The sequence below is a fragment of the Musca autumnalis genome, unplaced genomic scaffold, assembly GCF_047663935.1.
Source record: "Musca autumnalis isolate F117 unplaced genomic scaffold, ASM4766393v1 scaffold_5, whole genome shotgun sequence".
Taxonomy (NCBI): domain Eukaryota; kingdom Metazoa; phylum Arthropoda; class Insecta; order Diptera; family Muscidae; genus Musca; species Musca autumnalis.
In genome coordinates this window covers 127,267,011-127,283,056 of record NW_027412088.1, presented here as the reverse complement: position 1 = coordinate 127,283,056, position 16,046 = coordinate 127,267,011, and the positions used below count along the sequence as shown (strand labels likewise).

Sequence of the window (16,046 nt, the reverse complement as noted above, 5' to 3'; positions counted from 1 at the left end):
TCGAGGAAAATAGAAACACTTTACCTCTCAGTACCTTTTCTCTTCGTCAAGCTGACAATTGTCGAAAGTACAATTGTCTAATGTGCATCTGCTTCAAAAATAACAAAGCAATATTTGCCATTGAACAAGGTGATAGCAATTATAGTATTATAGGTTTGAACCAAGGCCATCAAGTTCTGTACCTAACAAACTGCGAGACGAAGTTCGCCGGGTCCCCTAGTATCTATATATATAAAAAAGGATGATGTTAGTTACTACGCTTATAACTCAAGAACGGCTGAACAGATTTTGACAATTCGCACCAATTCGGAATGGTCTCATGGCAGAAAAGGATAAAATCTAAAAAAATCGCGAAAATCTGCGAAAATTTTGCAAAAAAATGTTTGACACATTTCTATGTAGCTTCGTGTTAGGAGTATACCGTGACACTTTTTTTTACAGGTTTTGGTGAAATTGTATATGCACCAACTGTCAGGGTCCATTGTACTACTCTGTTTTGTCAATTTTTAAAAGTTGTATAGACATTTTTTATTAACAATCAAATCGATTTTCATTTATTTTTAAGCGTCTTTTTAGAAAATTAACAGCGAAAACTTTATTAAAAAGAGGGAGTTTAGTTTAGAGTTTGTAAAGATTTTTAGTGGCTTCGGTCAGATTCCGATTAAAAAGATGAAAATGAAAACGCTGGAAATGGTTTCCACAGTTTTGGGGAAAAAAGTACAAAATCCACAAAATTGGTGGGTTATTAGAAAAATCTAGAGCTCAGAGGTAATTTAATTGGAAATGAGGTTGTGGCATATATGGTATAATGGGGTGGGTGTGCCACGTTTTTGTTCAAAATGTTCCAATATCAACACCGTTAAAGTTTTTTTCAAATATTAATTTTGGAAAAAATATAAGCATATCTTGGCTATAAGTTTTGATATATAAATGTTTATAATTTTGTTTTTAAAATATAATTTTTGAGAATTTACAAAATGTCTAAAAATTGGCCAATCCGCCCCACCTCACCCAAGGGGCAGCTTTGTCACCGACGTGGATACCTACGCCAAGGGACTCTAAATATTCATTTACCATACTTCTTCCTTAAATATCAAAATTTTACAATAAAGGGACGTTTTATCTATTGAAAAATCAAAAATTATACTAAAATTGAAGACAAGAAACAGATCCTAGAATTCAATTGAAGTTGGTATGTTGAATTTCGATACAAAAGATATAATATTACGTCAATACGACAAATTTCTCACATTAACCCACCCCACCCCATCCTGGCATAGGCGCCCCAACCTGTTTCATAATATGAATAATCTTGGCATTTATAATTATTTTTTTATACAAATTAATTGGATTTCTATTCTGTAGGAATTGTCTTTTAACGGTATAAAATGTATTTTTGATATCACCAAAGGCAAACCAGATGTAACAAAATATACCTACCATGAACTTTTTTCGCAATACCCTGAAAAACACAATACTGCTTGCATCCTCAATCATATATTTGATACAAATGCCAGCTTTTGGGATATGATAGATCATCGCTAAACTCACAATTTTCCTTTTAACGGTATTTTTGTAGCATTTGTAGTTTTCAAGAAAATCTGCGGTGGCACAGCCGCCCCATAATACCATACATATGTATACTTTTGAACCGTAAGTAAAAACGTCTTCGAAAGATGAACTTCCGATTTATGTCGTATAAAATTTGAGCAGTACCAGGTATATATTGATACCCCCACTGAAAATCAGTTTAGTTCCCGCACAGCTGGAACGCAATTGCTAATGGTCAAATACATACGTATGTATTTATATCGAAAAAGTATGATATTCAAATTGGAAAGAAACAAGTAAGAAAGTATCAGTCAGCTGTATCCTCAGCCTTTGACCAAAAACAAGAAATAAGCAAACACATATTTTAAACAGCGAGTTTAAACCAAGTTTGGAAAAAATTTTTGAAAAATTTGAGAGTTATCCTTCATACTAGCAGTTTAAGCATGTACCGGCAGGGTGTCATGGACTTACTCCGGAAAATAATTGTACCGTTGTAATAGGAATGGTGAAAACAAGCTTCTGCAAAAAAAAATCAAATAGATCCGAGACGAGTCCTCAAAGTCCACTTTTCCCAAATTTTGTGTGGGAGGTACCCGAAGGACTGGACTGGGTGAAATATTACGATATGCAAAGTTTGGACCAATCAGAAACTCCCTGCGAGAGTTATCTTCAGGATTTGGCAGTTTAGATGATGCCGTCAGGGTTTCTTGGAGTTTTTAGGCCAGTATCTCAGGGAGTATGGACTGCTGAAAAAAATATCAAAACTATCTGAGAGAAGCTCCTAAACTTCATTTATGGTGTGTGGTAGGTACACGAAGGAGTAGATTGATATGGTCCATATTCAAACCCGATCTATATCCGGAAGGAGTAATCCGATTTGCAAAGTTTGGACCAAATCGATTGCGCCCTTTTGTGGGGGAGGTACCCGAAGGAATGGACCAATATGGATCAACTAAGTTTGGGCAAGGTTTTTCGAAGTTCAAAATTCGGTTCGGTTGATCCGTTCGAGAGTTATCGTGCACACCAGCCAGACACTCCAGCCAGTAGGAGGTACTGATAAGAAGAAAACCATTGATTATGAAACGAATGGGGGCGTTACGATACTACTTTGTTTCAAATGTGCGTCGCAAAATATGTTATTTGCTTAATAAATATATTTTAGTCCCGATTTACAGTTGCCCAATTGTCAGTTTATGGGACAGAGATTCGAGGAAAATAGAAACACTTTGCCTCTCAGTAGCCTCTTTCTTCGACAAACTGACAATTATAGAAAGTACAATTGTCTAATGGGCATCTGCGTCAAAGATCGTCCTAAATAGTTCAAAACAAAGAAATATTTGCAATTGAACTCGACAACAAAGCCATCGACTTCAGTAATAATTCTAACAGACCGCGAGACGAAGTTCGCCGGGTCCCCTAGTTTCTTATAAAAGCCTAGATGTTTTGTTCAATAAAATGATTTTTCCGCAAACAAGTTTGCCGTTTAAAGGTTTGGAAATATGCTCCAGATTTAGAGAAAGATAATCTGATATGGAAACAACCGCTATTTTAATACACTGAGGAAAATTGCGAATAAATATTTAAAAGTAATTAGAAATCCTTTTTTATCCTTTCAATTTTGAGTTACTTGCTTTATAAGAAGTCACAACCTTGCTGATGTTTTTAAAGTTTTTAAGAGATCATACGTAAATGTCAACTTCTTCTGTTTTGTTATAATTAATACCGTTATATATTACAAAAACAGTGCTGGAATATTAAAATATGATATGTTTAGAGACAATTTGCTGAATTGTCGCAGAGATTTGCTGATATCGATTTTTCGATTTTTGTCGCAGGTTGGGACCAGTGTGCATTGGGATATCAGATGGAGTTTTTTCGACGTAACCTATTTTGTCAGGACTTAGCTAACATTTTGCCGAGCCCGAATGTGGGTTTCATAGTCTAAAACAGTTGGCTTGCATGGACTTTATAACTTCTGGTAAAATAGTAAAGTTTTCGTATTTTTATGACTCGGGGATTCGAGTTATTCTTTTTTGGGAGTTATTTATTTCAATTAATTAATATTATACACATAACATTAATAGGTTTTTTTAGATAGATCTTCTTATCAGCATCAGTCATCGCAGTAATACCTTAATAAGGCAAAAGTAACACAAAACTTTTTTAATGGGACTGAAGTTAATGTTTGACATATGGATATGTACTTTAAAGAATAAGAAATACTGAAAATTCTTCAAATAGAATCGAAAATGCCAAATAAGAGATACTGTGGTTAAAAATTCTGGGTTACACCAAAACGTAAACCTACATGTGTTTTGAAAGATTTTTTTAGTTATTGCGTCAATTCTGTTGGAGAATTTGGTAAAAAACTTCAAAATACCAGCCGGAACTTTTGTATGAGGACTATACTGAACTTATTATGATATGCTTCATTTTTAATTCTAAACATCAAAAGACAAATTTATTATAATCTGTTCCAAATTTCAAACTTATATCTATAATATTGTAAACTCTCTCTATTGAAATTATATACTTCATGTCAATATTTCATATAAAATCAACTAAAAACCCTTTAAAATAGCTATATGTAACGTTACACAACATTTTTTAATTTCATAATTTTTGGTCACATTTTGAAATTTGCACCTAAAAATGTTGGTAAATTGGCTTTATTTATCATAGCCCTTACCATTTCAATTAAAGTGTGGTTTTTGTGCCCCACTGCTCCAGACAATATGGCGCTGTTGTTTGAATAATTACGTCATTATCCTTCAAAACAGTTTTCATTGTTTATAAATTCACCTCCGTTATCGCAACGAAGAACTCTTAGTTTCTTTCCAGAATGTATTTGAACTTCCGCAAATGCATCTTAGACGTCAAATTAAATGCATTTGAATCTTAAATTTCCATATAAAATAATAATTACACGAATTTAACAACAGAAAAATCACTTTTTGTTGCATTCCGAATGCTCACGAATATCTGCACACAAATACAGTCGAACTTCTCTATAACGAACTTCCCTATAACGATTTTTTCTCTTTAACGAAGAAAAATATAAAACGCAGCCTTTTTCATTCCATTTTCACGTATTTTTACCTCTCTATAACTAACTTCCCTATAACGAATACTTCTCTATAAGGAAGTCTTCTTATTGCACAAGTGGGAATTCTCGCACAAAATAACCTCTCTATAACAAAAAACTAATTCAACTCAATCAAACCGCCGCACAGAGGGTTGAAATCTCAAAACACGCAGATTAATTCAAAAAATGAAATTCGGTTTTTGGAACAACTATTATTATACGGATATAGGGTAAAGAATTCTACGTCTGTACCGAAAATATCAACATCATATGTTGTTTATTTTTACAGTTACACTGTGCTAAAGTTGAACTTTTATTCACATTTTCAAAAGTATCCGCAAAAAAGTAAAATTTGCTGTTTTTAATGTGTAATATTTGTTGATTTTGCGTATCAAAAGTGATAATTTTTGAATGGAATAGTCAAATACAGGTACTTATTAACATTTTAGAAAAAAACGCGTTATAGAAAATGTGGTGTACAACTATAATTAAAATTAAATAAAAATGTGTCCATATTTTCTGAAAGTACATGGAGTTATAAAAAAGATAGTATCTGAGAGGTGTAAAAATTTTAATTTTGTATTTTAGTGTAGAGTGTTTTCTTTCAAAATCAACTCATAACTCGTGCCGTTTTTTGCCGTTATTTTTTATTGAAGAAATGGTGCAAATAGTCATTTATTAAAAAACTGGATTTTGGATATGGATTTTTTCCTCGCTATTACACTTATGGTTGTTATTATACCCTACACCACACTGTGGTTAGGGGTATTATGTCTTTGTGCATTTGTATGTAACATACAAAAGGAAATATAATAAATTTCTGAGTCAATTTATGCATGTCCGTCCGTCTGTCCATGTATTTTTGTTCGCAACGTACAGGTCGCATTTTTTGTCCGATTCAGCAGAAAATTGGGGACTAAAATTTTTTTAGCCATAGGAAGAACGCTATTGGTGAAAATCGGTTCAGATTTGGATATAGCTCCCAAATATATTTTCGCCCGATTTCACGTATTTGCTGCACCAAACACGCTATATAACTCCGATGTCAATGATATTTGGAATGTGTGACTGAATTCGGTGTGGGAATAAATGTGCAAAATTATATCGAAATCGGTTAAGATCTGGATATAGCTCCGATTTATATTTTAAATATTCACAGTGGTGTGGGGTATCATATAGTCGGCACCGCCCGACTTTGATCCGTTCCTTACTGGTTTTTTATTGTATTTGTTATTTAGCGTTGAGTGTATTTTTTTACTCTACGTACGACAAAAATGTCGGTTCGTCAGGGCGATACTGTTGTTTGAAAAGTTAGTATAATTTCTTTTCAGAAAAACTATGTATATACTCGTAGAGCTATCAAAAATTCTTTTCACACACTTCGAAATTTTTTTGGTGTATAGTTTGTTTAAGGGCACTAATATATTAAAATGTTTATCCATAATTTTTACTATATCTGAAACAAAATTTTTAAAAATCTACTAAATGCACGGGTGATTCCAAAACGAGAATATATGGAGGATGTTTGGAATAAATATTTTTAGTTCCTTCAAAATGCACAATTCACAATTTGACAAACTTTAGCTCCAATATGTGCCTAAAATATTCGAAAATCCCCTCATTTGTCTGCACTTCTATATGGAGAATATTCCAAAACATTGACCTATATGGGCAATTTTTTGCAAAATAAATTCTTAGGCACTCAGAACTATAAATCTTAATTTGAAGAAAAATATGCTAAAAATTGTGCTCAAGACCCTAAAAATACATAAAATCGGGAAATACCCTCATAGGGAGCCACATTAAAGCATTGGTGTAACTTTACAATTTTTGGCAATATATTAGTCCAATCAATAATTAAACATATTGAAGCATCTGAGATTATTTAAATAAGAAATGTAAATAAAACCGTGAAAATACTTCATACTTTTGTGGCCCCAAATTTATGAGGGCTTCGACAACCCTCTTCTAACCCCTGATATGCACCAAAACTGTGTTTCGTTATATTAATTGAGGCGTATACATTCGAAAAATATTAACACTAGACCACCCAAATGCTCCCCTGAATTAATCTGCCTCTTTCGGGATCTCACCCCATTGTGCGCCGGCTGTAAATATTTTATTCGAGTCGCTCACAGAAACATAAAAATTTTGTGATTTAACTTGAATTTTATGAAGTTTGATGTTCACGTTCAAGGCTCGCTTGATTGCTTTGTTTACGAACTCATATTTGATTGCTACTAATGGGACGATCAACCACGACGAATATTATTATTTTGATTTTTCGTTGTGAAGTAAGTGATTTGATTGTAGTTATACTCAGAGTATTTACCCAGTCAGCATTTTTTGAAAATTTTAATCAAATTCGAGTCTTTTTTGATCCGGCTGCACGATTAAAAAGCTAGAATATGAGCTCATTTTCTGATCATAAATGACTCCTTTGTCGGTAGGAAAACATAACCTCAGGCGACTCTTCTAAACAAATCACAAATGAGTCTTTTTCGAGTCGTATTTCAATCATTTATTGGTGTTTTGTTGATTAATTTCGGACCCTTTTGCGAGTCTTTTTAGAGTCATGTTTATAATCATTTATGAGTCTTTAGGGAGTCATTTATGAGTCTTTTTGTTAGACGAAATAAATTAAAAAAATTTTCTTTTTATTCTTCTTTGTTTCTTTCCTTTGTTTTATAGTCTTTTCTGCTTTGTTATGTCTTTTAATTATCCTTTATTTTGCTTGGTGGTTAGTATACTGCTTCTTCATTTCACTTGGCAAAACCTGTTGTGTTGTGTTTGTCTGTACCTTTAATATTATACGTTACATTTATATCAAAATTTTGTAGAAAGTGTATATGAGAATTTTATTTTTTTTTTTACAACCAAATAAAAATAAAACAAAGCAATCAGTTTTTAATCACCTAACTGTTCAAAATATGATCAGAGTATACATAATTATAATCACTTTTCAAACACCTGTATGACCCTTTTTTGATTAAGCATTTTTCAATCTTCCAGATGATCAAAATGTGACAATAAATAACAAAAAATTGTCACATTTTAAACACCTCAATGATTTATTTGTGATTGCTACACATTTGTTGTTGTATTTTAAATTGAACTCTTTTTAATCATTACAGGGAGTCACTTTCGAGTCCCTTTCTGATCACACAAGCGACTTAATCAATTTTTGATCACCAAAAGGACTCTAAAAAGACTCCTCAATGTGATTTTTGAAAAAACAGTCTTCTAAATGCTATCTGGGTATTCTGATTGAAATCACAGCAGACAAAAATAGTTTGTGTGTGTTATAAAAATAGTTACAGTGGATAATTGTAAGAATTACTTATGTTTTCGATTTAAAATATGTATGTAGGAAACTGAAAATTAATAAATTAGAACAAACTTAATATATAAAAAAAAAAAACAAAAATAATACAGACTCCAGCAAATGGTATTTAAAGTAAATATTTTATTAAAAGTGAGTTTATAACAACAAGGTTACAAATGGTAGGTATTTAAACAACACTTTCGGCTAAACTTTCGCTGTTTTCCTCCATTTCAACAAAGAAAAACTTACAGACGAACAGCCATTTAAATGAGTTGAGCGAACACGTGAATAATCATTGAGCCAGAGCAAACTCGATTGAAAACGAAAATCACATCTATGTACGTTTACCAACGAGTCACATGTTCGATCATCCCTTTTTACTGAATAAAACACACAACCATAAACGCTCATTTTTTGTGTACGGATAAAACTCATCAAACCTGAGCGTTCTGTTCGAGCCCATTCGAAAACAATCACTCTTTGCAAATCAAACACAACATAGCTATGAACAAAAATCGAGTAATTGAACGTGTATGATGAAAAGTTTTTTGATCGAAGTCATTTTGATCGAAGTCATTCATTCATTTATACAATAAATAAGAAATCAAACACATTAAAGTGCACATTAAAAAGAGAAGCCAAACTCATTTTGCAGCGCTTTTAGAATCAAAATTACATCAAAAATTAAATTTTTAATGACTAGCTTATCTAACACCTTTGACGTTGTTCGTCTCTCAGCTATTGACAATTTGAATCTTTAAAGCATCACCGGCTTTGTTGATGGCAATGTCTGTGCTGTTGTTGTTGCAATCGCTTTTGGTTGTTTAAAGCGTTGTCTTTTTTTTTTTTTGTTGGCGCTATCTATCCCTTAGACGTTTCCCGTCTTATTGTTGATAATAGCTGTGTCTGGTTACCCTAAAATTTGTACCAATTGTTGCTGGAAGTCGTCTGTTAACACAAAAAACCAGCAAAAGAGAGCGATTCGAGAGAGACATTTTGACAGTTCTTTCTCTGAGAGCTTGCAAATTCTTGCTGGACAAATTTCTTCTAGCAAGCACTTGCAAGCTCTTCTTCTTCCTGAAAACAATCAATCAGCCGTTTTTAGTTTTTTTGTTGATTTATGTTTGTGAACATTAAAAACAATTTTATTGTGGAAATAACATAGTCTAATTGTATTGTTTTATGGAGAACAAATTTGTAAAGTGGAAAAATACATTTTTGTTTCATTTTCTTTTTAATTTTTAATAAAATACAACGTGTTTGCTTCCTTTGTTGGCGGACAAATTGTTCTGTTTTGGCAAGTCAGCTGATTGCTTGCTGGTTTTTGCTGGGAAGGTGTCTGTTTACTTTTTACAATTTTCTAGCAAAAGAGAATAAAAACCCTTTACTTTCTGAGAAAGTTCTTGCTGGACAATTCTTGCTGGGAAAGTAAACAGACAGACTTAATATTGTTACTAAAAGCATTTTCGTCTTCGTTGTTGGCATCGTTTACTCAACTGAAGAGATTGTTGCTGAAGTTGTTGATGACGTTTTCCGCCTTTTTGTAGGCAACTTCGCTGGTGTAATTGATAATTTTGTTGTTGACGGCTTTTTACGCCTTGCTGTTGAAAACAGTTGGCGCTGAAGCGTTTGATGATGTTAATGTCGCCCACGTAGTCCGACTTCTTGTTGCGAGCTTTTTGTGGCCTCGCCTTTGCATTTGTTGCAGCTTTTCTGGGTGCTGCACAGTGCAAAATATGAGCACTTTAGCGGAACTTTACTAATAACTTTTAAAGGAAAAGGTGTAGATTCCTAAAATTTTGCACAAATGTTTCTTATATTAGTGGACAGTGTGGGGCTCAAATTGGGCCACATAGTAGAGTTGTATAGTTCACGAACGAACTAGTTCAATTGAACGATTCATTGAAAAGAGCGTACGAACTAGATCAGTCGATATAGTTCATTATAGTTCAGTAGTTCACTGAGCACTGACCGAAAGATAAAAGAACGATCAACGAAGGAACAGTTAAACAACGAACGATTCAGTACATCATTCATGTATCAAAGTGTGACGCCTTCGTCAGAGATAACTGATGCCTTTGTAAAGGTAATATTTTTGTTTTCATTTTGTATTTTACACACATACGCACACACAAATTTATTCACCATAGTTTTGTAATTTTTATATTTTCATTTATTTTTAAACTTTAATAATTACAAATTTAAAGTTTAAAAAATTCCAAATTTATTTTTTAATCACACCAAACCTATTTTCGCTGCTGAGTTCATAAAAATATTCTTCTGTTGTTTGATCATTTTCGTTATAAATATGTATGTATACATTTGTTTACATTTGTTTGTATACAAATGAACGAACTTGCAAGCGAACGAGTCAGAACAGGTGAACGATAGAACGAAAATACTGCTGACTGACAGAGCTTTTCGACGAACGATTGAACTACTGAACTAAAAGAACGACCTAGTTCGTTGAAAAGAGCTGAACTAAAAAGAGCGATCAGCTAAAAGAGCTAAAAAGTACAACTCTACCACATAGACCCGCGGTTTCCTGTAGCGCTCATGTCACGGTGGCTGACGATTTTACGTTTTACATTCATTTTTCAATCGATTTTGATGCAAATTGGTATATTGAGTTTTCAGCGGATAGAAAACTTATGTACAAAATATTTTCAATATAGGTTCGCGTTTTGGAATAGCCCCCACATGCCGGGTTCCCTCATATTGGGTATTTTAAAGGTTAAAGACAAACAGTGCAGCCGATTTTGATGCAAATGTAAATTTTAAGATGTTAGCGAATAAAAAACCTCTTCACACAAAAGCTGTCAACATAGGTCCACTTCTGGGTGAAGCCCCACAACCCTACACATCTATTAAGGAGTAAAATGTCAATATTTTTTGTTTTCATTTGTATCTATAATGTTTATTGGTCCATTCAGCAGGTCTGTACCATTAATTGTGTTAATAATGTCTTTCAGATCAAGTTCAGGTCCGCACTGCATTACAATTTTTAACGTATTTTGGTATTTGCACCGCAGCATCTAAAAATGTTGCACTATATGTAAATCACCAACATTTAGAGGTCAAAACTATGAAAAATTGCGAGAGGTTTCTTAATTTTACACAAATTATCATTGTTAGAATTAGTGAGTCCATTTCTTCAAAACACAGTCAACAATGGCGTTCATTATCGCGTTTACATTCCACGTTTGGAAAATGCAACTGAATGAAATTCCCGAAGTCTTTTTAGAAAAACTTGAATATCTCCAAAGACCGCGCGATACCGCATCAGTTTTATAGCGTTGCGAACAGAAGAGAATCCAATCTTTCAGATTATATATATATTAACACGTGAATGTATGGAACTCACTTTTGAAATGTCCACGGCAAATAAATAATTATAATTTGGAAAACTTCAAAAAATCACTTCTTTCCGACTAAAATTGCACGAAAACAATAAGGGTTTTTTGCATTGTTTTAAAGTGTAAAATATCATAATTGTTTTGTAAAATATAAGGAAAAATAAATCATGGCATACTGACTTACCATTTGTCCGCGCCACTCCATTTTTTTAATTAATCAAAAATACATTTCTTACAAAAAAACAAAAATAGTAAACAAAAGTGCAACTTTAAGTGCATTTTTTAGTCGTTTCGTGCAGTAAATCGGCAAACTGAGTAGGGACAATTTGCAGTGGAGTACTTAGCTAACGAATTCAATAAAAGTTTAATTAATTTCATGTAATTTGAAAATCCCTTAAAGTTCCACTAAACTTCCAAATTTCGCACTGTGCGCTGTAAATGTTGCCAAGCAAGTGTTTGCTGATAATTTGAATTTCTCCAAAATGCAAATTCCGTACCACCTTCGTGTGAATTTAATTGATTCTGATTCTTCCCCTTTGTTTGTTTGTTTGAAATTTATAGACTCAAAAACCACTGAACCGATCTTGCTGAAATTTTCAGGGTATATTACTACATCGCCTGAAAGTAACATAGGCTATAAAAAGTTTCGAAATTCCGCTCTGATCCCGAGATATAGCATCAGAATCGGAGGTACCTCCAAAAAATTTAAACTTTGTATGCAAATATCTATAGAACGGTTACAGATACAGACTCCAAATTTGAAACGTGTGATGGATTTTAGCCTAAAAATAAATGTGCCAAAATATATCGAAATCGGTCCAGATTTGGATATAGCTCCCATATATATTTTCGTCCGATTTCAAGTATTTGATGTACCAAACACGCATATATGTCCGATTTCCATGAAATTTGGAATGTGCTACTAAATTTGTTGTAGAAATGAGTATGCCAAATTATAATGAAATCGGTTCAGGTTTGGATATAGCTCCTATATATATTTTCGGCCGATTTCATGTATTTGATGCACCCAACCCACTATGTATGTCCAATTTCAGTGAAATTTTGAATCTGTGACTAAATTTGTTGTAGAAATGAGTATGCCAAATTATATTGAAATCGGTCCAGATTTGGATATAGCTCCCATATATATTTTCGTCCGATTTCAAGTATTTGATGTACCAAACACGCTATATATGTCCGATTTCCATGAAATTTGGAATGTGTGACTAAATTTGTTGTAGAAATGAGTATGCCAAATTATAATGAAATCGATTCAGATTTGGATATAGCTCCTATATATATTTTCGGCCGATTTCATGTATTTGATGCACCCAACCCACTATGTATGTCCAATTTCAGTGAAATTTTGAATGTGTGACTAAATTTGTTGTAGAAATGAATATGCCAAATTATAATGAAATCGGTTCAGGTTTGGATATAGCTCCTATATATATTTTCGGCCGATTTCATGTATTTGATGCACCCAACCCACTATGTATGTCCAATTTCAGTGAAATTTTGAATGTGTGACTAAATTTGTTGTAGAAATGAGTATGCCAAATTATATTGAAATCGGTCCAGATTTGGATATAGCTCCCATATATATTTTCGTCCGATTTCAAGTATTTGATGTACCAAACACGCTATATATGTCCGATTTCCATGAAATTTGGAATGTGTGACTAAATTTGTTGTAGAAATGAGTATGCCAAATTATAATGAAATCGGTTCAGTTTTGGATATAGCTCCTATATATATTTTTGGCCGATTTCATGTATTTGATACACCCAACCCACTATGTATGTCCAATTTCAGTGAAATTTTGAATGTGTGACTAAATTTGTTGTAGAAATGACTATGCCAAATTATATTGAAATCGGTCCAGATTTGGATATAGCTCCCATATATATTTTCGTCCGATTTCAAGTATTTGATGTACCAAACACGCTATATATGTCCGATTTCCATGAAATTTGGAATGTGTGACTAAATTTGTTGTAGAAATGAGTATGCCAAATTATAATGAAATCGATTCAGATTTGGATATAGCTCCTATATATATTTTCGGCCGATTTCATGTATTTGATGCACCCAACACGCTATATATGTCCGATTTCCATGAAATTTGGAATGTGTGACTAAATTTGTTGTAGAAATGAGTATGCCAAATTATAATGAAATCGGTTCAGTTTTGGATATAGCTCCTATATATATTTTCGGCCGATTTCATGTATTTGATGCACCCAACCCACTATGTATGTCCAATTTCAGTGAAATTTTGAATGTGTGACTAAATTTGTTGTAGAAATGAGTATGCCAAATTATATTGAAATCGGTCCAGATTTGGATATAGCTCCCATATATATTTTCGTCCGATTTCAAGTATTTGATGTACCAAACACGCTATATATGTCCGATTTCCATGAAATTTGGAATGTGTGACTAAATTTGTTGTAGAAATGAGTATGCCAAATTATAATGAAATCGGTTCAGATTTGGATATAGCTCCTATATATATTTTCGGCTGATTTCATGTATTTGATGCACCCAACCCACTATGTACAGTATCGGCCAAAACTAAAGCACCCCCTCAGTAAATTTTTTTGAAATGATAATTTTTTTATGAAAACTAAATTATAAATTTATTTTTTATTTTTCTTTTTATTTATTTATATCTTTATAATTGAAAAATACAAAAATAAGGAGATCAGAATTTAATAATCAAAAGTTAAAATTCAAAAAACATTTTAGGTCGCAAATATAAGCGGACAAAACTAAAGCACCCCCCCATTTGAGGTACAGCAAAAACTATTGAAATCAATATTTCGTTGATTATCCTCTATTCTGGATGACACAGTCACATCTTTTAGGCATAAAGGATACTAAATTATTGATTATTGCAGGCGAAATAATGGGGTTTCGGAAAATTTAGCTTAAATCCTCAAAATACTGAAAATCGGAAGGTACCGTTATATGGAGGCTATACCCAAACGTGGACCCAGGTCCACGATTTTTGCTGGATATGTTTTGTGACCACTAAGAACCCTAAGTACCAAATTACAGCTAATTTAGTAGGAAAATGTGGCTTAAATAACCAAAATACCGAAGATCGGAAGGTACCGCTATAAGGGGGCTATACCAAAACATTAGCCGATGTTGTTCATATTCATCCAAAAATGATGCTACAGCATTCTCTGGTCAAATACTAAATCCCTTAAGTTTAAAAATTAGCAAAAGAACGAATTGCAAAAGAAAGGTAGACGCCGGCTTATTCAGTCCGACGACCAGCAAAAAACCACGTTTTACAGCGTCTTTGCAATATTTAGGATTTAACGGTTGCCCATTTGGTCCAAGCCTTTTACCATCTGAATACTTTAAATTAAACATAGATTCATCGGAAAACAGTTCAAATGGGTCTTGGCGAATGCCAGTCTGGCTCCTTCATTTTTAGTCGATATGAAAGGTTTTTTTGTTGGTCGTCGACTGAATAAGCCGGCGTTTATCGTTCTTCTGTAATTCGTTCTTTTGCTAATTTTTAAACGTTAGCGTATTGTATTTGACTAGTGTATGCTGTAGCATCATTTTTGGATGAATATGAACAATATCGGCTAATGTTTTGGTTTAGCCCCCTTATAGCGGTACCTTCCGATCTTCGGTATTTTGGTTATTTAAGCCACATTTTCCTACTAAATTAGCTGTAATTTGGTACTTAGGGTTCTTAGTGGTCACAAAACATATCCAGCAAAAATCGTGGTCCTGGGTCCACGTTTGGGTATAGCCTCCATATAACGGTACCTTCCGATTTTCAGTATTTTGAGGATTTAAGCTAAATTTTCCGAAACCCGATTATTTCGCCTGCAATAATCAATAATTTAGTATCCTTTATGCCTAAAAGATGTGACTGTGTCATCCAGAATAGAGGATAATCAACGAAATATTGATTTCAATAGTTTTTGGTGTACCTCAAATGGGGGGGTGCTTTAGTTTTGTCCGCTTATATTTGCGACCTAAAATGTTTTTTGAATTTTAACTTTTGTTTATTAAATTCTGAATTCCTTATTTTTGTATTTTTCAATTATAAAGATATAAATAAATAAAAAGAAAAATCTATATATATAAAAAAGGATGATGTTAGTTACTACGCTTATAACTCAAGAACGGCTGAACAGATTTTGACAATTTGCACCAATTCGGAATGGTCTCATGGCAGAAAAGGATAAAACCTAAAAAAATCGCGAAAATTTGCAAAAAAATTTTTTCATGAAAGTCAACTTTTCCACAAATTTCTATCGAGATTCGCGTTTGGAGTATACCTTGACACTTATTTGGACAGTTTTTGGCGAAAATTGTATATGCACCAACTGTGGGGGTCCATTGTTTGTAAATTTTTGAAAGTTGTATAGAATTTTTTATTCACAATCAAATCGATTTTCATTTATTTTCAAGCGTATTTTTAGGAAATTACTAGCGAAAAATGGTTAAAAGGAGAGGGCTTAGTTTAGAGTTTGTAAAGATTAGTGGTGGTTTCGGTCAGATGCCGACTGAAAAGATGAAGATGATAACGACGAAAGTGGTTTCCACAGTTTTGAGGAAAAAAGTACAAATCCACAAAATTTGTGGGTTATTTGAAAAATCAAGAGCTCCGAGGTAATTTCATTGGAAGCGAGGTTGTGGCATACATGTATACTTTTAAACTGTATGTAAAAACATCTTCAAAAGATCAACTTCC

The 16,046-nt window shown here is 33.1% G+C and overlaps 1 protein-coding gene across 2 annotated transcripts in view; it reads left to right on the top strand.

The window, feature by feature from the left end:
• Window positions 1–16,046, top strand: part of bs (serum response factor blistered) — a 225,296-nt gene that overhangs the window by 182,525 nt on the left and 26,725 nt on the right. The window lies entirely within an intron of this gene.